We start from the raw sequence: 24,046 nt of genomic DNA, 5'->3' as shown, positions 1-24,046 counted from the left end.
AAAAATGACATGTGTGCTATCTCTTAGCAAGGGGCTTAGAGCTATTGTATGGTTTTTCTATTGTTGCTTTCCTCTAATATAAAGGACGTGATGCCTCGAGAGGGGATGCTATTTCAGCCAGGGGTACATACAACAGAACCAAATTACACAAATTGACACTAGTGAAGAAAGTAAAAAATATATATGTATATAGCTTTAAGCTAGTGAGAGCCTTCAATCATGGACAGTCTTCAGTTTAGATCCTGTGTTCTTAACTGTCTTCTTGTGGGTCTTCTGCCATGAAGATGTACATATGCTTGTATTGTCCGTAATGTCTTTAGAACTCAATATTGAAAGATAAAAAATATGTATCATTACCTGAAAATGTACCATAAACTTAGATGAAATGAGTAGTTTTCAAACTCTGTCACTTCTGGGAGATCTGTTAATAAAAACATGAATCAATCATTCATGTATTCATTCCTTCAGCACTTACTAACTTCTTACCAAGTGATATATTCTGAGACATGTGATAGGAACAGAAATATATAGAAGACAATCTCTGCCACTGGGCAGCTCTTAGTTACAAAGAAATAAAAATTAATTAGGATAATAAAGTGATACAGTATCATTATTGATTGATACACAGAATAGGACATTAAAGAGTGTGTAATTAATTCTACAAAAGGAAAGAAGCCATATATAAACAGAGTACTGATTTTAGAACCTACTGATGATAAAGATGGAGAGTGGTCCAGTGCCAAAGAGATGTGATACTATAAGCAAAGACAAGGAAGCAGGAAGCATCCTGGAATGTTCTGGGAATCACAAGCATTCAGAATGGCTAGGATTTCTGGCCATGTGTGTGAAAGGAGTGGTGAGTAGGGTCGACTTCAGTTAAAACTCTTTTCCTTTCTAAGTAATAAATAGATTGAAAACACTAGATTAAATATGCTGTTTCAACTGTCTATATGTACGACAAACTAATTATAACATGAATCCAAATAAAACATGCCACCGCCTTTAGAAGCAGATTTCACCAATGCAACTTAATGCCTAGAATACAAGTGTCTTTATGGTGTTATATTGTAGGCATAAGTCTTTAACCAAGGAGTAAAAGTTTTAACTGCATCCTAAAATTGATTCAAGTCATTGTACTAGGGAATCAAATGACACAGGACATTGAGATTTCATAACAGAAGCATAGTGTAGGAATAAAGCTATAGCAAAACAGGTTTAGGATGGGCTCAGATGGCCATTGACCGAAATCAGAAAACAACTCTACCCATCCTGGAATAACTTCTAAATTGACTATTAGACACATTAATTAGAGTGAAGAAAAAGAGATTCGGATCATTACTGTGAAGATAAACGAAAATGAGTTTTTAAAGTTATGTAAAATATTAAGATAGAATACATTTTGCCCAGAGAAGGATTTATTTGTTTTTGACATTGTAAATAGTTGAGTATAATTGCAAATTAAGTTTATTATCGTTTTTATGTCACATTTTGTTTTTCTGAACTTCTCACTGGGAAAACTGATGAATAAAAAATTAAAAATGGGTGTGCATCATTTTAGAAATACATAAAATGTTAATGCACTATAGAAAGCTATTCCATAAAGTAAAATGAGCATCTGTGTTTTGAGAAATTTTTTCAACTAATACCAATGTATTCTGCCTGAGTTATGTTTTCCTTTTCTTTTGTTCTGATTTCCTTTTAAAGAAACAATGAGGAAACACTCTGAAACATGCAGGGAAGCTATTCTGAAAAAAATATTGAGTTTTTACAGGTATGTCCAGTCAAATGCCATTTTGCATGCTTTTACTCTCCTATATTTTTCTGCAAAAGTCAACATATATATAAACCCTTATTCAGGGGTGTGGGTTTACAGCAGTGAATCAGGTCCATACGGTTTTTGTCCACAAGCATGTTACTTCACTTATATCTTACTTGAATTTTACAAAATCTATTGAAACTAAGGGTTTCAACTCCCATTTTCTGAAGAGGAAACTGTGTGTCTAAACACAATGGTATAAACCTGTCCAAGTTTACATAGCTGAAAATCTTTACCTAAATTTCTTTACTGTCTCACCACCATGATAAAATAATTTTCTGGACAATCATTTCAAAACATTAACACATTCTTTTAAACTTATCCTTCATTTTTTATATCAGTTCAGTGGTTAATATCATATCATTTAATTCTTACAAACAAGTTCTTAAAAAAATAAATTTATTGTCATTCCCATGTAATCACCTTGGTGCATAGTTTTTATTTGTATGATGGCATGGCTGGAATCATATAAGAACTCCTTCTTAAACTCCCTGAACTACTTTTTAGTCCATTTCACTTAGCTTGGAGCAGCGAATCAGACACAAGATGTGTGGAGTGTTTGGTTCCCAAGCTGTGTGTTGCATGTTTAAGGTTTTAAGATCAATAGTTCATCGAAAGAAGTTTGGGAGAAAAGAATAAGAAAAGAAATTATTCTAGAAAATATCTATGGGATTAACATCACGTGGAAATTACCCTTGGTCAAAATGACATTTTCCCTCACACTTCTTGATTGTTTCTATGTTTCTGGGATAAATGGAAATGTCATTTTGACACCAGCCATTAACATCATAATATAATTGTCAGAAAGAAAACCTGAATGTAGAAATGCAATGTTGCTGTAAAAAAACTGATGCCACACAGGAGCTTGGCAACACACAGCTCTCAAGGTGCAAAACTATATGTAAAGTGAACGTTAGGCAGAATTCAAGTAGTGATACAGAATGTACTGAGAAAGATTATGAATTCCTATCATATTTCCTCTTTTCCTCTAAAAGTATTCAATATCCTGGTTAATTATTTCAATTGACAAATTAGGCCTGATTGGAATAAAAGTAAGTTTAACTTGAGAAAGATAGGTGTTTGTACAGTACCATGTATGAAAATGTAGTTGTCAAGATACCAATGTTGAACAGCAGCATTAGTCAAGCAACAGTTAACATCGATTTATCTCCCACATTTTGATTCTGCATATTTTCTATTGATTTACTTAGTATTCATGCAGAGACCCTGAAAAATGATTCAATTTGCTGATGGGGTGGAACTGCATCATTGCACAAAAAGTGCATTAGCTGATAGGATAACATACTCAGAAATGTAATAGAATTCATTACTACCAAGAAATAATGCTGGGATGCCTATAAACTTTTTCTGTTTTTTAAAATGTGTATTAAATAGAAATTTCACCAAGATGTCAAACTTATAGGGATTTACATTATAGTCAATAAATAAGCTGAAATTAATCATCTCAAAAGGCAAATAACTTATTTGTTTGGCTGTACATGATATCCTTTCTATTTTTTTGTATGATTAAAATGTAAAACATTAGACAACATCCATCATATCATTGATAAATTTTCACAAATGCCTAGGGCACCTAACTGGTTTTCTTGGTTTCACTGGAGATGACTGGTAATTGTAGGTCTGCTTTTGTTATGTAGCTGTATTCCTATTATGTTAATGTATGTGCACAATTTAATTAGTAGTTTAAAACCTATGCATGCTGAAGTTACTCTACAAGAAGATATGTCAAAGAAATAATCAATCTTCCCAGGTTTTCTTCTGTCTGCTACTTCTATAGCTTTTCTTCTACTTCCTTCCTAATTACAACCCTTAAGTAGAATTCGTGCCTCATATCGAAATTACCGAGTATCATAATTCTTCCAAGTGGTAAAGATACCTCAAGACAAATGCTGGGCATAGAAGCCACAGCACATAAATCTGCAAAGAAGTAAAAAGCTAACCTTTTCAAACAATATTGTTTCTCTCTCACTTACCAACTTTACATTTCCCTGTATGGCCCCGGAAGATGACTGGTTAGCCAGAGACGGGTAAGATTCCTCAAGGGAGGAACAACCTAAGACAGGCACAGTCGCAGGGGGGCCATCAGGAGAGAAATTGGGGACCAACAGAGGGGAGGCTTAGAACCTCTCCCCCCCTGTTTTGAGAGAAATCTTCTGCATCTGTGGATGTTTTGTTGCCCTTGTCTAGCTTGGATTAACACATAGTCTACAGGCACACACCTGATCATCTACATTTGCCCTCTTACAGCACTAAATTATGTTTTCTACCTTTATCTTGCATCTACCTACCACTTCAGCATTTTATTTAAAAAATAATAATAATAATAAGGGAGAAATGTGGGATTCACATATAAATCAAGTAAAAAATCAAACGAATAATCATATCTGACTTGATTGTTTATAGTTCATGATGCATGATCAAAACCGAAAGTTTCTGTGATGGCTGCCCTTGCACTGTTCACCATGTAAGAACTTATTCACTATGTAAGACCTTGTTCACCATGTAAGAACTTGTTTGTTATGCTTCAGAAGATTGGAGACTGTTGAGATATAGGCTTGGGGTTGATTAATGACTGTGCATTGAGTCCCCTATACAGAATTTTATTGTTGTTAACCACCATTTGATCAATAAATATGAGAGATGCCCTCAAAAAAAAAACCAGTTTATTAAAAAGAAACTTTCCTATTAAAAAAATGAAAACATATGTCCACACAAAAACTTGTACATGAATGGACATAGCAGTGTGATTCATAATAGCCAAATAGTGGAAATAAACATAGATCATCAACTGGTTGAGGGGTAAACAAACAGTAGCATATCCATACAAGGGAATGCTACTTGGCAATAAAAAGAAGTGAACCACTGATACATGCAACAACTTGGGTAGATTCAAAACAATTAAGCTAGGTAAAAGAAGCCAGACTAAAAATATGTGATTCCATGTGGAAAATGCCAACCAACCTTATCAATCAGTGGTTGTCTGTTGGTCCCTGATTTCTCTCCTGATGGCCCCCCTGAGATTGTGCCTGTCTTAGGTTGTTCCTCCCTTGAGGAATCTTTTGGGGGTGATGTGATGTATAGGTTCACTGTTTCAATAATGGTATGTTTCATGAGTGCACATATATGTCAAAACTTACCACATTGTATACTTTAAATATGTCGTTTATTACATGCCAAACTTTGATAAAGCTGTTTTTAAAAAAATTCAAAAAAAAAAGTAAAACAAAGAAAGAGTGTATATGTATATAAACACATACATCTATTACTACCTATAGCAAACATCTATATAATATTTTGTTTGACTCACATCTGGAAATATTCCATTGGAAAACTCTGACCTAGCTGCGTTAGTTAGGGTTCTCCAGAGAAACAGATGTGAGAAGATATGTGTATATATTGTATATATTTATGACGAGGAACCATTGCATGTAATTACCGAGGCTGAGAAGTCCTACGATCTGCCATTTATAAGCCAGTGGTATGATTCAGTGCTGATATGGAAGCCTGAGAACCAGGACAGCCAACAGTGTGAATCCCAACGTGACAGCCGGAGCTGAGCTGAGATGCCCCAGCTCCATCAGTAAGCCGGGATAAAGGGGGGGGTGGTTCTCGTTTCTCCATCTTTTTTCCTAGTCAGGCACTCACTGAATGAGGTTCATTGATGGAAATGGTGCAAATGACATTGATGATAGCTAAGAGATAACTATGTGCAGAGCATCATTTAATAATCATACACTAAAACACATTTAAAAAGGACAGTAATTTAGATTTCTACTCAGATCTTACATTGCCTTACACGTCGAGGGATTCCAATTTCATACACGTTAAGGTTTGTGATACCTACTTGATAAAGCCTCTATCCCCTCCTACATGTGATAATCTCACCAGACCCCAAAAGAAAATATCATTTCAACGTACTTCAGGAATTACCTCCAATTCTTCATCAGATCAGAAGACCTTTTTATATATAGTCTTAAGTGAGTCAAATGTAAGCCTCTAGACAGTTGGATGACTTGCTTTTTATTTAATTTAAAACAAATTATACTGTAAGTCTCTTTAAAATTATAGTCTTAATTACTTGCTTTAGAATTTTTTTTTGTACTTGATGTTCAGACTTTCCTGCTGCAATTATTTCCACGTTTTCCTGCATTATATTTATTACTGCATTATAATGAGTCTATGGGGGTTAAATACAGTTTATGTTTTTGTATGAATTTTCTCCTCTGACTTAAAAGTTTTTCTGGCATGCAATTCAGAGAGGACATTCAATCTATCTCAGCACTTTGAAGATACTACGCTACCATCTTCAGGCTTTAATGTTTCCTGTTAAGAAAACTACTTTTGTAATGGTCTTGACTTTGTAATTGTTCTCTTTTCCCTCCAGTGACTTTTAAGCTTTTAAAGCATCGCCTTCAGTGGTTGCAGTATAAATAAAATGTGTCTAGTTGTATGTTTTCTCTATCATACTTCCAACAATGTGTGCCTTCTGGCTTTGTGCAATCTTGTCTTTGCCAGTTGAAAATTCTTATTCATTTCCTTCTCCCATATTGTCTCTTTCCAATTCTCTCTCCCTAAATCCATTTTTTTTTAAATTTGCATACTAGACTTTAATTTCCTTGCCCTGCCTTTTGGTCTGGGAGTCTCCTCTGGGAGTTATACCTGTCAGAACTGTCTCAGGATCAGTTCACCCACTCTGCGGACTTCAGCAGTGGGTCCTTAGCTTTTTGTCCCAAGCAAATCCCCAAACGTGATTGCTTCCTGTTGCCAATAGCTGTGGATTTTCCTTTTACTGACTGTGTAGTTACATTTTCCGGGCATGTGTGTGTGTAAGAAGCAGTTCTTTTGCAGATTTCTCTTTTCTTCTCTTTGAACTTCAAACTCATAGAAAAGAATCTTTAATGTAATTTATCCGCCAGGAGATGTTTCAGAGGGCGGCGGCAGAAGGACATTTCTGGAATTTTAATTCCCATCCTGTCAGAATCAGTATTCAGCTAGAGAATTCTGTCTTTGTTGTGACTTGTGATTGTTCTTTTTTCAACTGTTTAAACCCAGTTACAGACACAGTTCCTGCTTCGTGTAGGCATTTAAAACATTGTTAGAGATGAATGAATAAATGAATGAATGAGCAAGAAAACAAGTCTCCTTCTAGTAATATTGTTGTATACATACATATGTTGTTTACATATGGCGAGAAAGTGATTCATTGATTTTATGTAAGACATGTTAAGTTTGTAGGCAACAACATCTGGACCTTTTACTTGTTTATTGGTGATAATTCATATTTTCCTTGATACACCAGCTTTAAAACCCACCATAGACATTCTCATTGTTGGTATTTTAAGTGAATAATGTGAAAACTCCGAACTTATCTTAGTTCAAATGAAACATGACCAAAAACAATAAAGAAAATATTGATGATATTCCATAATTCTCTGAAACTTATTTTTTATTGTCTGTAATTGCTGTCATGCATAGTCTTAAAATACCTCTTTATGAAGAATCCCTGGTACCTTCTCTGTAGTTGTGCACAGTAAGTAATTTTTTATTATTTTAGGTTGTTTGGGCATTGCTGGACTCGTGCACAAATCATTTGCTCTTACATTGTCTAATAATTTTTATTAGAACAAGACCTGGCTTTTTCCTTTCACTAGGGGCTACTGATATTACAATCAGTGTGTCTCCATGCATTTCAGATTGAGTTTCTGGTTAAGGAGCAATATTGCTAATTACTCTCTGCTAGGGTATCTGAACATAGATGGGCACCTGATATGACACAATAGATACTAGATACTTTTATTTAAGTCAAAGTGGAGAAAAACCTACTGAGAAAAACAAACATATTTCCCTCATATACTCTTCAAAGAACACAAAAAGAGATTAATTTAATTTGTAACTCTCTTTGTGAAATTCATTTTAAATTATTCATCCATACTTGTATATTGAGCTTATTTTCACTGGCTATCTTGTTTCATTCAATGGAAAAATATATACACACATAAGTATAATAGAACTGGCAATTTTTCTCCTGTCAGATATTTGCCATGTACTACTGAAATTGCACTTATGTGTGTGGTCTGCCTGGTTATAAGTCAGATGGCAAATGTATGTTGCTTAAATTCCATAATATATAATCAGGAAATTTTCAATTTGGAAATGGATTAGCCATTACCTCATTTAATCTTCCATCAGTTGAAATAGTTGCTCCTTTAAAATTCTTTCCAAGCTGTCATTCAACCAATGCTTCAAGTTTAGTGAAAATTATTATCTTCTATGGCAATATGATATCTTTCAACAAATGCTCTAACAAAAAATATTTACCTCATATTTTTTATTTGTACTTAACCAAATTAAGCAGTGAATGGGCATATTTTGTCAGTAAATCATTTTAGTTAAAGAATATAAATTCTTCTCCATCTTTAAGTATTTAAAAGACATAAAATCAGAACATTACATATTACTGTCAAGGAAAAATGGTTTTATGAATTTATTATGAAAGCATACGCTATCTTCATATTATTCCTTTTCTAGATATTTTGAACGAAATAAATACGCATCATTTGATTTAATCATCTTTACAGCAAATTGGTCATTTAGTCACATTAAAACATTTAAATTATAGCACTACATTCATTCTTTTTCTTCTGGTGATCAATTCTCCCTCTCTTGCAAAAATGCAGTATACTTGTATTTCAGCCAAATTTATTATCAACATAGAAGGGCAAAACTATTATTTTATTTACCAATTTACATTAATAAATGCCTTGATTTGTGTCTTTCATAGGAATTCTATTTTCATTATTTTGGCCTATGTGTAAATTACACATGGCTATTAATCAATAAGCATGTACTAAAGGTCCACTAAAGTTGCTGAATCCTTACTAGACAAATTAGGTATCTTAATAAAAAGCCCATTCCTGCTTATCCAGGAGTATTGCTTTGTCACTCTACAATGTTTGGCACTTTAACGTAGACAGAATTTGAGTGATTACTACTATGGTAAATGGCAATTAAGTATTTTTCAGGTATGAGATCAGTAGTACATTTAATAACTTATATGTGTATTGTTCTTCTTTAACAAGTATTTCCGGAAATTCTATTTGGGACGATAGTAGAAGAAAAGATTTACAACCATTCAAACTTACTTTTATGTTCATGTGTGTTAACTGAGTTCTGATGCAGCATTTGAGACTAGAATTGCTTCTCTCTTTGAAAGTTGACATTAAAAAATTATCTACCGTGATGTGCTTATCTCCTAACATATACTGACGTCAAATGGAAAGAGAGAATTGTTGAACTATCAAATGCTTTTTGAATCTAATATTAGTTGAAGGAATTCATCAGAGAAAAAATTTCATATAGTAACCATTTTTTAAACTCTTCATTAATAGCAGGAGTAGAATATACCATCTGTTCTGTCCTTTCAAAAAGAAAAGAAAGAAAAAAAAGAAAAGAAATATAATAACTAATAGAAGAAAGGTAAAACAACAACAAATGAATGTATGTTGATATTGGAAAATCATGAATAGAATCATGAACAGAACCGGAATGTGATAAATATATAGAATATGTAAAGCAAGATAGATGACATGGACAGAAAAATTAAATAGAGTTAAGGATTATTCCATTCCAGAAAAGCAGAACAGGTTATCTCCAAAAAAGTGAATTAAAAAAAAAACAAACCTGAAATAATCTGTAAATTGAGGACAAGAGCCTCAAGGAAGAATGCTAGGAGATATCTAACTGGATAATTATTTTAGGAAAACAAAGCAACAGGATAATGTCTCTGCATAGTATCTAATTCAGAACCACTGGCTTCTGCAATTTGACCCAAGATAATATTATAAATACCACTCCCTAATGTAGAAAGTTTTAAAAGTAAGATTTCAGTGTTAACACTGGATCTGGAGAAATGGAGTTTCTCACAGGTAAGCAGATTTCTGGTGGAATATGGGAACCATTACAGGATAGACAAACCGCTGACATCTATTGAGGGGAAATCCATCCATCAGCAAATGCCTTCACTTCTTTCCCACATAATTTCCAGGATCAGGGCTCAATTGATCAGAATTCTGCATTTAGAGATGACTCAGCGGTAGAAATAAAATATTTATATGGAGCGAGGAAGCAAGCTCAAATGACCAAGTGTTACTAATCTAGCCATTTATTCTTAAATTTGACAAGAAAAATTTAAATTTTACCAAATAAAGAATAATAAAGGATGAATTTAGGAAACAAATCCACAAAACCTAACCATTCATATGAAATAAAAGAGTTAACACAGAAAAGAGGAGTATTTTAAGTACAATTAGTCATATCTGAGACATTTGAGAATGTGGCTAGTTGGAGAAGAGCAGGCTGCTAGGAAGAAATAATATTTATATCCTTGAATATTAAAAGTAAAAATAATACAAATCAAAAAAGAATCATTATCACATGTAAAGGAAACATTTTTGTCTGGTGGGGTGTTACACCTTCTAATATTGAATTAACCTCATTATTTTTCCAGTGACATTTTTATGTACTGCATCCTCTAGGTTAGTGGCACATAGCCATAGGCTTGGAGATCACATATTTTGCAAAAAGGTAATTGGGTATAATTATCTGATGTGTAACACCTCACTTCAGTTACAGAAACCATGTTCAGTGACTTTGAGGGAAATAATGTAGATGAGCAGTGAGTTCAAATCATGCACAGCAACCTGTAGGTCAACATAACACTCAGACTATAATTGAGCCTTTCATCACCAATTTCTCCTGCTAGAAGTGGGGCTGGTTTTATTTTGCAGCATGCGCATTCAAAGGAGAGACATCTGAACAGTCCATTAGCTGCCTGGTAATTTGTCCATGAAGTAAGTTCTTTAATTTTGAGTGAACAGCTATGAGTCTGGAGAAGGCCATCAGTGGGTCTCTGATTGGTGGAACTGTCCGAGTCACAGCTGGCAGTGAAATTATATCCAAATGTGGAATAAATAACTATGCTGGAGATAATGAAAAATAAATATTGCATTTACTATACAATTAATAGGCAACTATAGGACTCTCTTATTTGTTGCCCAGGAGGTGAACCGCTTTTTTTGTTCATGGAATATTCTAGGAGCAGCACTGCCCACAACTTTGTGCGATGACAGATGTGTTTATACCTGTGTAGTTCAATACAGCAGCCAGGAGGCAAATGTGGGTTTTAAGCATTTGAAATAAAAGAGTAGTCCTAAAAGTTCTCATCACAAGAAGAAAAAAAAGCTTGTTTGTAACTTTGAATGGTAAACGTTGTTAACTAAATTTATTGTGGTGATCATTTGCTGTGTCTACAAATATAAAATCATTACATGGTACACCTGAATGTAATAGAATGTTTTATGTCATTATACCTCAATAAAAAAAGAAATGTCTAGTGCAGTGAAGTGACTGATTTTGAAGTAGTTTTTTCATTTTTAATTAATTGACATTAACTGTGAATAGCCACACTCCGCTCTAAGGTACAGCTGGGCTCCCAGAAGGTGGAAGAGGCGAGGAAGAGCTGTCCCAGAATCCTCTGTGGGCAGTGGGGCCCCATGAGCACCTCGAATTTAGACTCTGGCTTACAGAACGGTGAGATGATAAATCGCTGTTGTTTCAGCCATCGACCTTGTAATTGTTTACAGCAGTCTCGATTAATTAATTAATAGAGACGGCTTCATTGAGAAATGTGAACCTGGAGTAAGGGACAAAAAAGGCCAGAAACAAGGCAGCGTTCTTCCATGACGAGGGCCAGGCGCATCACTTATCCGGGTCTCTGGTGGCGGCAGTTACCCTCCCAGGCTGGCCCTGTGTGGCCATGTCCCAGCCTTTCTGGTCCCTTGTCTCCACAGTCACTGTCATCACTCTGAGCCTGTTTCTTCAGCCTTCCCTTCTGTGTGAGTTACCCCATATCATCATCATCTGGTTTAGAATCTCTTTTGGTCATCTACAACCAAGAACTGAGGACCTCAGGCTTTGAACAATTTTCCAAAATAATACTCATTGAGTAAAGTTGTGTATGTCCTATACTCTCCCATATATATATTTGCTTTCATCTCTCAAAAACTTGAGGCCATATAAATAATGGGTCTCTCTTAAGTATGAAGCCCACCTCAAAATAAAACACATGATGAGTTTTCGCTGTTGTTTAGGGAAAAGCAGAGATGTGCCTTTCTCCACATTGAGAGTTATGACTGCTCTCAGCCAGCCAGGGGTGAGAAGATAAAAGCTGCCACAATAGAAATGTAATGGAGCTGAAATATTTCTTTTGGTAGCAACTCAATTCTAAAATTATAAACACAGTAATCTGCAGAAATGTCAGATATATTAGTATTCTTATTTAACAATACCTGCAATCTTAAAAGCTTATTGTATTAGAGAGAAAAGTCATGCCTCACAGTATAAAAATTTAGCATACCAATAAGCTGTAAAGTGTGACTTCATGTTTTTTGTGGATGTCATATATTTTAAATGTATTTTTGTTTTAACTATTGAGAATTCAGAAACTGATAGTTTCAAGTGCCCATTTTCATTATTTTTCTAGTCTAATATTTTAAAATCCATTTTCATTAAATGAAATTATTTGATGAACTAAATTACCCTGAGATATCCAAAGACGTATGTAACGTGATCTGGTGTAGAGACTATAGATGAACATACAGGTATGTTTTTACTTATTGTACTGTTTCTGCTTTTCTTAGTATAGAATTTTCTGTCCATATAATTAGAGCCCTGGTAATACAGTAAAAGGTATTTTAGTGAATTTCTATCCTACGTGTTTTTCATTCTCAAAATTAAGGACCTGGGACTAGGATTTCCTTCTACACTTTGTGTTTCTTGCATGGTCCATGGCTTATGTTCTCTATCCTCTACCATAATCTATATCTACCTTCCCCTGTGCAGTGACCTATAATTAGCCTTGCCCTGAAATGATGGGAGATGTTACATTTACTATTCGATAGCTTCAGGATGTGGATCTGTTTCCCCCCCTCCTTTTTTTTTTCTATGCAGATGACTGTGTCATGGTGAGATAGTCTTATGTTTCATCTTAGTGTGGCCACAGGAGGGCCTCATCTGACGCTGATGTTTTGTAAAATCACCTGGTTTGCATATGGAACACCTTGGTGCAGCTGTGAGTGCCACACCACCACAGTCCAACAGCTGCCAGAGTTATTTTATCTTTCTATTTTCTTAACTTCCATTAGCTACATCCTCTACAAAGGGAGGGGAGGATACTTATATGTGAAGGTTGTCATGGAAATGTCTATCTGTTTTTTATACTTGTTGCATTTAAATAATATTTTTTCCATGAAATGTGTATGACCAACTGTTTCAGTTGTGGCCACTCTCGATTGCTGAGGTTGAGGCCAGGAGGCTTCAATACATAACAGCATGCAGTATTGTATTATGTATATGTAATGACATGTATTTTTTAGGCATATGTTCCAGATACCTGGGAGAATTTCTGGGGGACAAAGCAGTCTTTGGAATATACGACATTTTGGATATGCATCTGTGCATTTTGTTCATGTATTTATTTGCTCAGTCACACATTGCCTTCTTTTTATATATGAGGTAAGAGTTTTGAATTGTTACTTTGGATAAGCTCTGATAGTATTGGTAGCTTCTGTTAGGACATTTAGGTCATGGTACCTCTGGATATGAGATTCCCCCTTTAATTAGGATATCCCACTAGAATAAAGGAAATTCCAGTGGTAGAAGTCTGTGGGCTTCCAACCCTTCCAATTACCTGAGGAAAAAGATCCATGTGACTTCTCTGCCTTTATACTTATGTCCCAAACTCGATAAAAAGTGCCACTTCCTCCAAGGGAGAGCCTGCAGGGGAAGCGACAATGAGCATGCCAATGTCATTCTTTCAGTGACATAAGGAAGTTGAATCAAGTCATCCTCCTTCTACTTTTTGCTATAGGTTCATAATGATTCTGCTGATGGATATTTGAAAAAAAACACAAAAAAGGAAAGGCAGGTAGGATATTCAATACAGAGAAAGAAAATAAGATTTACTAATGCAATTATACATTCAGGCACTTGAATAATTCATACCTACTTAAGGATAATTGTTCCTACTGGATCTTTAGAAAGGTGAACAGTTTGTCACTGAGCTGTACTATGAGCCTAAGTCTGAGCATTTTCCCTAAAAGAAACGGGCAGATTACCTAAAGTTATCTAAGAGTATAAAGTCATTTCAACTGAGAAAAGAAAGAATCTAAAAGGTTTGACTCCTGATATGACAAAATTAACTGGATGTATGTTGAAAGTTATAAAGTCAGAGACACTGAAATTGCACTTGAGAATGAAAAAATGAAGCTAAAAAATTAAAGAGATAGGAAAATCATGGTAATAAAACTGCATTTCACAGACGTTGTTAATATTGTATTTGAGAAGGGGCTAAAATTCATCCTTATGTTTGTGTGCCTAACTTAGGAACAGATTTAAGGCATTTGAGATAATCTAATATTTGTGATATATGAAGAGCTGGACTTGTGGAAAGCTTAGTTTATTAAGTGTACACTAAATTTTAAATGCTTTGGGAGATCTAATTTGTCATATACATACATTTTTTATTTATTAGTTTGTGTAAAGAACATTTGAATTATCAGAGGTTATGTCTAAATAGTAATACCTTTAACATTTGGCAAATTATTAAAAAGAACACATATTTCTATTTATTCATGGTATTTTTTTCAGGGAATGTATTTTCACATTAGAGCTTCTGATCCCTGACCCTAATTTGGGGTCCGCTGATTACAGTATTCCTTTTACTTATACTGCTGTACAAATCAAAGAACCACCAAGAATATCCTCTTAGGCACAGGGCAATACATTTCAGAACATTCTAAATTCCTTCTAGTTTCTGTATCCATCACTCTTTGTCTTTCTATTGGCATAAATTCTACTCCCTGAAGTGGGCAATTTTTTTTTGTTTTTAACTGTGCTTGGACTACCTCAAAAGGAAAAAGGGGAATTGTCTGAAAACAAGTTTTGAAATCAATTGCAAAAAGGATAAATCTTTAAAAAAAAATCAAAACTTAAAAAAATTCATTGGGTAATTATTGGAGAAAATTTAGGAGTTTTTAAGTGCTAAAAAGGGGAAATCATTATGACTAAGTTAATTAAGCACTGAAAAATATCAGTTGGGATAAGACAGCACTAGTCCTGTGTACACACATTGGTTAAAACAATTTCTTTGTTCACTGGATAGGAAAGTGCCCTAATTAAATGCAGTAAGTGTCTGACAGCTTGTTACCTGAAGTCCATGGTCCTTGTTAGCTTCAGTTTATTAGAACCCACTGTGAAGAAACATGTCAGTTTTGATATCTTTTAGATAAGGGCTGGTGTAATTGGAAATATTCACTTATGGTGCCCAGTCTTTGAAAAAGTAAAAAAAAAAGTAAAAGAAAACTAAAGCTATTGCATCAGTTACTCTGGTCTTTTATATATTTATTTCACAAAGGAAAATGAGTGAGCTCTTGATTTGGGCTTGGAAAGATGCTATGCACTTTGAGTGAGAAAAAATTAAGTGATTGGAAGGAAGCACATGGATATTCCCGATGGTGATGATCATGATCGTGATGGTGGTGCCTTGGGCACATGCCGAGTGATTAGCCCTGAGCTCAGATATCTGCATATGTTGACTCATATTTTGTCCTTGGAACAACCTTGTGAATTGAGCATTGTTATTTTCTCCATTTTGTGGATCATTAAACAAAACATAACAATGCTGGGTGGCTCCCGTCGGTGTGTACAGCTGGTGAATGGCAAACACTATTCATTAAATCTAATTATATCAAAACAAGAAAATGGAACCTGAATCCAGAGCTGGCAGCTTATTAAGGAAAAAGAAATCATCCAAGGTTTCATAATACTAATGATATCAATAGTATATGTGTCTGCAACAATAATACTGAAAACATTTTAAGCTGTATTAAAATATAATATCTATGCTGGATCCTAGTATTACCTTTAACTGAGTATATTTTCTTTAAACTATGTCCCTGTTTTTGTTTTATGGGCAAATCATGCCTAGAAATGTTATCATTTGTATAATGAATAAAGTTAAAATAATCAAAAAGGATATTTAAAGACTAAGAAATGTTTCTCTACTTAAGGTAATACCTCTTCAAGAGAAAAATCAATAGTATTAAATTGGGAACTCCATTTATTGAAAAAGGGTAGAGAACTAAATTCTTCAAAAAAAATTTCACTGTTATCTGGACTATGTCAGGTGGGTCACTCTGAATTAAATGTGTATAAAAAGTTAATACTAAAAATACCTGTTTTTTCAGAATAAACAGATCTTTAATATAATAATTTAAAATTTGCTTGTGGTAATTTAACAAATGGGATGACTTTTCTAATTCATGTACTTATTATTTAAGCAAAAATGATCTTAGCTGAAAAAAAGCAAATTCAACCTCATTCTCAGAGTTGAAAACACTTCAGGACTTAAAGGAAAAATAGTTAAGGGCAATTTGATATCTAGCTGGTGGCTCTGTGTTCTGTCCTTCTTAAACCAAGATGGGAAGAAAGCATAGAGGGAAGTATGCTACTCCTTATGTCTTGGTAAAACAGATTCTTAATGTACATGAATAATCAGAAAAATTATATTCACAAACTTATGCAAATGCTATCAGGATTCTGGGTGAGATACAGGAGAAAGCGAGGTTCCTCCTGGTGCAGCAGAACAGGTGAGGGACTGAATCCTGCCATGGTACCCGTGTACTGTTCCTGCTCCCACGCACCCAGACCCGGCCAAGCTACCAAGGGCATCAGAAACAGGAAAAGCCTGAGAAAGTCTGATGACCACCCACCTGAAGGAGGCAATTAAAGCCTAGAGAGGGACTCAGGAAGGGTCTGGCAAGATAAAAGTTGTGTCCCCGAACAACTGGAGTATTACCAGGCTCAGGGGACAATTGCTTAAAACGAGCGCATAGAGTTATGGTGCAGGGAACCTGTGCCCACAGCTTTAAGGATAAGACCAAAGTGTTTCTGCCTTTTCATTAGGATAGGATAGCAACCCTTCCTGGAATTAAAAATGATAATGCCTCCCTAGACATCATAGAAAGCTCACGTAGGATCCCATACAGTACGTAGTTGGTGTTCTTCTGTTGTTGTTGTTGTTTTTAACCCTAAAAATAGTTGCTTATTCCACAAGTAATGTGAAAACACTTGGGATTCTGTGTCCAAAGAAACTAACATGAAATTGCTTGGATGAGATTCCATCTAAATAAAAATAAAGCAATGGTCCCTCTTCTGGTTTTATTTCAAAATGTGGGTTTTAGAAAACTATGTACCATATTTAAGGATTATATAGGATCCTATGGGCAGGGTAACTCAAAGTGATTCTGTGCTCCTTTTCTGGGTTAATTGTGCAGCCACAGCAAGATGGGAATTGTGGGAGCATGATGAGTTTAAACTACTGTTAAAATGACTATTTCCAATAAATTTTCTATACCAATGTTACTAAATTCTTCATTTATTTCATGTAAATGTTAACGTGTCTGGTCAGTGGCTGAATATCTGAACACCATTTGTAAATACATTAAAAGATACTTAAACAATTTAAGTGGAAACTGAAACAAAATGTTAGTTAAAATTGTTAGGTAGTTAAAATATCTTTTAGGAGTTGGTCCTTTTGCAGTTGAGAAAATGGTCTAAAAATATTGCCCTTCAATATTGCCCCCTTAAAATTTTAGGTGTTTTCCTCCTTTAGAAATGGCTTTCTTTGAACATCTAATGTCAATATCCATGAATATTGTAGGACAATTTTTTTTCAAGTTATATAGAAGCTTATCTCTTCTTTCATGATAATTAAATTGAAGTTAATGGGACACTTTTCAATGGCTTGATTCTCTGTTACAATTTGTATATTTCTATTGTCATTGTCTAAAGAAAATATTTCACTGTTTGGGTAGTAAAACAAATTTGTAAAATGTATTATACGACAGACATCCTTTAATGTTTTTCTCATCTCTACAATGCAAGAGTAGTTGAATAAATAAATAGTATTTTAAACAACAAATTGACTAGGCTTTGTGTATTGACAATCAGTGTTTTCCAGACAAACAGAACCAATAGGTTGTATATGTAGGAAGAGATTTACTGTAAGGAATTTGCTCACACAACTATGGAGGCTGAGAAGTCCTATGATCTGCTGTTTGCAAGCTAGAGACCTAGGAAAGCTGAGGGTGTAACCCAGTTCAGTCCAGAAGCCTGGGAACTAGGAGCACCTAGCACAGTACACGATCAATGTCTCAGCTTAAGTAATCGGGTGGGAAGAAAAAGGGGCAAATTCCTCCTTCTTCTATTTTTGTTTTACTCAAGCTTTCAAGTGATTGGATGATGCCTGCATTGAGAAAGGTAATTCACTGAGTTCACTGGTTCAAATGATAATTTCATCCAAAGCACCCCCTCAGACACACCATACAGGGCTCCCCTGGAGCATCCAAAGGCCAGGCCAGGAGATGCACACAGTTAACCATCACACCTGTGACAATACAAATTCAAACCGGACAAGCCCCATCATTTATGCTAACAGTTGGGGTAGGGGCGTCACACCAGGGAGGCCAGCTCTGGGTGGAATACCATCAGTCCTTGTCCTGCATCCAGCCTTCTCCATTGCCATGTTTGCACTTGAGCTTCTGTTCACCTCTAAACACTTCCCAAGGACATTATGCTCTTTTGTGCCTTCACCAAAGTAAGTTTGAAAGACAATTTCCTTCTGCTGAAATGTGCTTTATCATTATCTCCTGGACTAAATACTAGGCATTTCACAACTCAGCAGATGTCTCCTTGCCTTGGTGAAGCTGTTCCTGAATCCTTCAGGTAGGACTAGATGTTCCACCCTCTGTGGCTCTGCAGCACCTGTAAGCACTGGTGAAGACATGTACGTGGCTTACACCTTTGGTCTCTTTTTATTTCATTTTTATCCATGTCTCTTTTCCAGTGAATCTCTCAAAGACTGATGTTTTTTTTTCAGTTTTGGATATTCAGCATCTAATAAAAAATTATTTCTTAGTGAATGTATAAGTAGATGAATAAGTGGAGAAAGGAAAATAATCACTAAATTGATACAAATGGAAATAGAATCAATCAAACCAACAAAGGACAGTAAGGGTAAATTGGGAGAAACAGGAAAGATTTTACCCAAAGAAATACTAGGGAATTCACATTTGAAGGAAAAAATTAAAAGAGGAAAATGAAGCATTGGCAAATGCGGCAAAGAGGGAGAATCAGAAACAGACGTCTCAGAACATTTATGGACCAGTATAAATGATACTAAGTGAAGAAGAGCAGAGTAGGTATCAGAAAACACCAGCACTTACCATGGATAAAGGAGGTAGTTTAAGTGAGCATTTGTGGTAAATGGAATGGATGCTACTATAAGTTTGTTCAGGAAAATTTTGTAGAAAGAAAAAAACTGCTCCTTAATTGCTAATTAAAACTCAGGAGAATAGTTTGAAAGAAACTCTTCATCTTAGTAGGAGAGTTTTAAAGGCTATATAAATTATAAATGGTCTCTTCTACTATATGAGATCAATGAAAGAGGTAACTGGTGATGGTGAATCAGAACCACCCACTTAATGTTTCCCAGGAGAAATCTGAGCTCTATTAACTATATTAACTCTATTAACCTATATAAACTGTTTTTGGGCAAGGGGTACAGGTGGGAGACCAAAGGAAATTCTTAAGTTTAAAAATAGCTAAGAACACTTTCAGTATATGGAAAATAAAATAAAATGCATTTGGGGAAAATTGTCCATAACAGAAGGTCGAGCTACATTAAGAATATAATGGCCAGGGATCGGAAGATGGCGGCGTGAGTAGAGCAGCGGAAATCACCTCGCAAAACCACATATATCTATGAAAATACAACAAAGACAACCCTTCCTAGAATAAAGACCAGAGGACACAGGACAATATCCAGACAACATTCGCACCTGAGAGAACCCAGCATCTCGCAAAGGGGGTAAGATACAAGCCCTGGCCCGGCAGGAGCCGAGCACCCATCCCCCCAACTCCCGGCGGGAGAAGAGTAGACAGAGCGGGAGGGAGACGGAGCCCAGGACTGCCGAACACCCAGCCCCAGCCATCCGGGCCAGAGCGCAGACACAGTGCATGTGAGGGGACCTGGATACTAGAGAAACAGGGCAGCAAGAACAGTGAGCGGGTACCGGAGGCCTGGCGCCGGAGGACATAAGAAAAGCGAGCGACCATTTTTTTCTTTTTTTTTTTTTTTTTGCTGTTTTGTTTTGGCGAGCGCTTTTTGGAAGTCTTAAAGGGATAGGGACCCCAATACTAGGGAAACAGGGCAGCAAGACCGGTGAGCAGATGCCTGAGGCTGGCGCTGGAGAATAAAGAAAAACAAGCGGCCACATATTTTTTTTTAATTAAAATATATATATATATATTTTTTGTGGTCGTTGTTTTGTTTTGGCGGGTGCTTTTTGGAACTCTTAAAGGGGCAGGGCGGGACACTTAATCCAGAGGTAGGGAATCCGGGGATCTCTGGGCACCCTAACCCCTGGGCTGCAGGGAGCAGGGAGGCCCCTTACGGAAATAAATAGCCTCCCAGCCGCTCCTGCTCCAACGCGACTCCACCACTTTGGAGCAGCTGCCCGAGCCAGGCCACGCCCACAGCAACAGCGGAGATTAACTCCATAGCAGCCGGGCAGGAAGCAGAAGCCCTGTCTGCGCACAGCTGCGCAGCACAAGCCACTAGAGGCCGCTGTTCTCCCAGGAGAGGAGGGCCACAAACCAACAAGAAAGGAAGTCCTTCCAGCCGTCACTCGTCCCAGTTCTGCAAACTATTCCTATCACCATGAAAAGGCAAAACTACAGGCAGACAAAGATCACAGAGACAACACCAGAGAAGGAGACAGACCTAACCAGTCTTCCTGACAAAGAATTCAAAATAAGAATCATAAACATGCTGACAGAGATGCAGAGAAATACGCAAGAGAAAAGGGATGAAGTCCGGAGGGAGATCACAGATGCCAGAAAGGAGATCGCAGAAATGAAACAAATTCTGGAAGGGTTTATAAGCAGAATGGATAGGATGCAAAAGGCCATTGATGGAACTGAAACTAGAGAATAGGAACGCATAGAGGCTGACATAGAGAGAGACAAAAGGATCTCCAGGAATAAAACAATATTAAGAGAACTGTGTGACCAATCCAAAAGGAACAATATCCGTATTATAGGGGTTCCAGAAGAAGAAGAGAGAGGAAAAGAGATGGAAAGTATCTTAGAAGAAATAATTGCTGAAAACTTCCCCAAACTGGGGGAGGAAATAATCGAACCTACCACGGAAATACACAGAACCACCAACAGAAAGGATCCAAGAAGGGCAACACCAAGACACATAATAATTAAAATGGCAAAGATCAAGGACAAGGAAAGAGTTTTAAAGGCAGCTAGACAGAAAATGGTCACCTATAAAGGAAAACCATTCAGGCCAACATCAGACTTCTCAACAGAAACCCTACAGGCCAGAAGAGAATGGCATGATATATTTAATACAATGAAACAGAAGGGCCTTGTACCAAGGATACTGTATCCAGCACGACTATCAATCAAATATGACGGTGGGAATAAACAATTCCCAGACAAACAAAAGCTGAGGGAATTTGCTTCCCACAAACCACCTCTACAGAACATCTTACAGGGAATGCTCTAGATGGGAGCACTCCTAGAAAGAGCACAGCACAAAACACCCAACATATGAAGAATTGAGGAGGAGGAATAAGAAGGGAGAGAAGAAAAGAATCTCCAGATAGTGTATATAACAGCTCAATAAGCGAGCTAAGTTAGGCAGTAAGATACTAAAGAGGCTAACCTTGAACCTTTGGTAACCACGAATTTAAAGCCTGCAATGGAAATAAGTACATATCTTTCAATAGTCACCCTAAATGTTAATGGGCTGAATGCACCAATCAAAAGACACAGAGTAATAGAATGGATAAAAAAGCAAGACCCATCTATATGCTGCTTACAAGAAACTCACCTCAAACCCAAAGACATGTACAGACTAAAAGTCAAGGGATGGAAAAACATATTTCAAGCAAACAACAGCGAGAAGAAAGCAGGGGTTGCAGTACTAATATCAGACAAAATAGACTTCAAAACAAAGAAAGTAACAAGAGATAAAGAAGGACACTACATAATGATAAAGGGCTCAGTCCAACAAGAGGATATAACCATTCTAAATATATATGCACCCAACACAGGAGCAACAGCATATGTGAAACAAATACTAACAGAACTAAAGGGGGAAATACACTGCAATGCATTCATTCTAGGAGACTTCAACACACCACTCACCCCAAAGGATAGATCCACGGGCAGAAAATAAGTAAGGACACGGAAGCACTGAAAACACAGTAGAGCAGACGGACCTAATAGACATCTATAGAACTCTACATCCAAAAGCAACAGGATATACATTCTTCTCGAGTGCACATGGAACATTTTCCAGAATAGACCACATACTAGGCCACGAAAAGAGCCTCAGAAAATTACAAAAGATTAAAATCCTACCAACCAACTTTTCAGACCGAAAGGCATAAAACTAGAAATAAACTGTACAAAGAAAGCAAAAAGGCTCACAAACACATGGAGGGTTAACAACACGCTCCTACATAATCAATGGATCAATGACCAAATCAAAATGGAGATCCAGCAATATATGGAAACAAATGACAACAACAAAACTAAGCCCCAACTTCTGTGGGACACAGCAAAAGCAGTCTTAAGAGGAAAGTGTATAGCAATCCAAGCATATTTAAAAAAGGAAGAACAATCCCAAATGAATGGTCTAATGTCACAGTTAACAAAATTGGAAAAAGAAGAACAAATGAGGCCTAAGGTCAGCAGAAGGAGGGACATAATTAAGATCGGAGAAGAAATAAATAAAATTGAGAAGAATAAAACAATAGCAAAAATCAATGAAACCAAGAGCTGGTTCTTCGAGAAAATAAACAATATAGATAAACGTCTAGCCAGACTAATTAAGAAGAAAAGAGAGTCAACACAAATCAACAGTATCAGAAACGAGAAAGGAAAAATCACGACAGACCCCACAGAAATACAAAGAATTACTAGAGAATACTATGAAAACCTATATACTAACAAGCTGGGAAACCTAGGAGAAATGGACAACTTCCTAGAAAAATACAACTTTCCAAGACTGACCCAGAAAGAAACAGAAAATCTAAACAGACCAATTACTGGCAACGAAATTGAAGCGGTAATCAAAAAACTACCAAAGAACAAAACCTCCGGGCCAGATGGATTTACCTCAGAATTTTATCAGACATACAGGGAAGACATAGTACCCATTCTCATTAAAGTTTTCCAAAAAATAGAGGAGGAGGGGACACTCCCAAACTCATTCCATGAAGCTAACATCACCCTAATACCAAAACCAGGCAAAGACCCCACCAAAAAAGAAAACTACAGACCAATATCCCTGATGAACGTAGATGCAAAAATACTCAACAAAATATTAGCAAACCGAATTCAAAAATACATCAAAAGGATCATACACCATGAACAAGTGGGATTCATCCCAGGGATGCAAGGATGGCACAACATTCGAAAGTCCATCGACATCATCCACCACATCAACAAAAAGAAAGACAAAAACCACATGATCATCACCATAGATGTTGAAAAAGCATTTGACAAAGTTCAATATCCATTTATGATAAAAATTCTCAGCAAAATGGGAATAGAGGGCAAGTACCTCAACATAATAAAGGCCATATATCATAAACTCACAGCCAACATTATATTGAACAGCGAGAAGCTGAAAGCATTTCCTCTGAGATTGGGAACTAGACAGGGATGCCCACTCTCCGCACTGTTATTTAACATAGTACTGGAGGTCCTAGCCATGGCAATCAGACAAAAAAAAGAAATACAAGGAATCCAGATTGGTAAAGAAGAAGTTAAACTGTCACTATTTGCAGATGACATGATACTGTACATAAAAAACCCTAAAGACTCCACCCCAAAACTACTAGAACTGCTATCGGAATACAGCAAAGTTGCAGCATACAAAATCAATACACAGAAATCTGTGGCTTTGCTATACACTAACAATGAACCAACAGAAAGAGAAATCAGGAAAACAACTCCATTCACAAATGCATCAAAAAAAAAAATACCTAGGAATAAACCTAACCAAGA

At 36.2% G+C, this 24,046-nt stretch overlaps 1 long non-coding RNA gene across 1 annotated transcript in view; it reads right to left on the bottom strand.

Annotated features, from left to right (window-relative positions):
* The window catches only part of LOC130684159 (uncharacterized), a 94,414-nt gene that overhangs the window by 8,021 nt on the left and 62,347 nt on the right, over positions 1 to 24,046 (bottom strand). The window contains exon 2 of the long non-coding RNA XR_008998381.1: positions 358 to 421. This is a non-coding gene — a long non-coding RNA (uncharacterized LOC130684159). The remainder of the gene's footprint in view (positions 1 to 357; positions 422 to 24,046) is intronic.

This window comes from Manis pentadactyla, chromosome 6 (genome assembly GCF_030020395.1).
Source record: "Manis pentadactyla isolate mManPen7 chromosome 6, mManPen7.hap1, whole genome shotgun sequence".
Classification (NCBI taxonomy): Eukaryota; Metazoa; Chordata; class Mammalia; order Pholidota; family Manidae; genus Manis; species Manis pentadactyla.
Note: the sequence above shows the minus strand (reverse complement) of the source record. Positions and strands in the feature narration are given on the sequence as shown.